Raw genomic sequence first — 1438 nt, forward strand, 5'->3', positions numbered from 1 at the left:
GGACGTTTCATGGGATTTGTTCGACGGAAAAATCTCATTTGCGAAGTTGAGAAAAATATTGATTTAATCAATACCAATCACAGTGCCAAGTATGAGTTGTTGTGTTGTTTGACGGGAAAAAAGCCCAGAAGTTTCATTTCTGCGATTCCAACTTGGGAAAAATTCTGTGAAACGTCTTGTGGAGACAAGGCATATTTTCAGACATGGCGATTTCAGATGAATTTATTTTAAACATTGATGGTTTTACATCTGAATTCCTGGTCTCAATTTTCGACTTGAAGGAATGAATAAGTTGGGCAAAATTTTCACCATTAATAAATGAATGGGATTTTTGTCTCTCAGTTCACCTCTAATGATTGAGGGTGGCAGTGATATTATTAGAGATGTTTTTCCTGTCAAGTCCATCACAATTTTCTTTATCATGATTGAAGAGTCGACATCCTGATGAGCAAATTTTCTACTGCCGACTATAAAACCTCTTTAATTGTCATATTCTCTTGACTAGCAGGAATAGATTCATTTCCAAAATAACCACCTCTAATCATTCTTTTCCCCAAATACCACAAACTTTTTGCTCTTACTCGAATAGACCTGACCAATTTTCATTTATAATGTATCGTTTTTTATCAAGATATAGTAATCTGTACAAACCATCCTAACTGAAAAGAATAAATGAAAAGAACATCCTGTTAATCGTTGTTTTCCATTTCATGCATGCAACATTTTGTGCTCCTTCCTTGAAGATGAGTGTACCAATAATTTAGTGGCCAAGTGGAAAAGGATCTTGCGGTCTCTTGAATCCTATGTTAACCTTATTGAAATTCGTATCAGGGATAGAGGTTCCTTTTTGACCTCCTACCTCAATGATAGTTCAGAAATGAAGTCTCAGAGAGTAATGCTACCTCTTTTCAAAGTTATTAAACACTTACACCTGGATTTGGCTTGTTTCGTCAGATGAACAATAAAAAGTATACGATTTGAAAAGCAATACTTCAAAATGAATATGGATCGTAACTAAACTATTCTCCTATCATGAGACTTACAAGGAATTCATGTTTCAAAACTTTTCCAACAGTCCAGATAGATACATAATCTTCATTTGTGGCTCTACATGGAAAAAAACATACCTCATTCTACTGAGGCGACATTTTTATTACGCTAAGTCCAGAGATCAGATTTTGATGGAAAACACTTTGATATCCACAGGCATTATTGCAAATGAATAGATAATTTTTCTACCAATACATGGTGAAAATTAGCATTATAATCTGGCAATATTATGCACCATGAGCACAGTAAGTTAGTTTACCCTTAAAACAACATTAGCGGTTTGGTTTGACAGTGATGGACATTTAAGTCTCAACGTGTTCGTACAACACTTTGCATGGCACTTTTCCTGTAGATAATATATTAAATAGGAAAAAAGAACAACAGTAAC

This window comes from Bemisia tabaci, chromosome 2 (assembly GCF_918797505.1).
Source record: "Bemisia tabaci chromosome 2, PGI_BMITA_v3".
NCBI lineage: Eukaryota > Metazoa > Arthropoda > Insecta > Hemiptera > Aleyrodidae > Bemisia > Bemisia tabaci.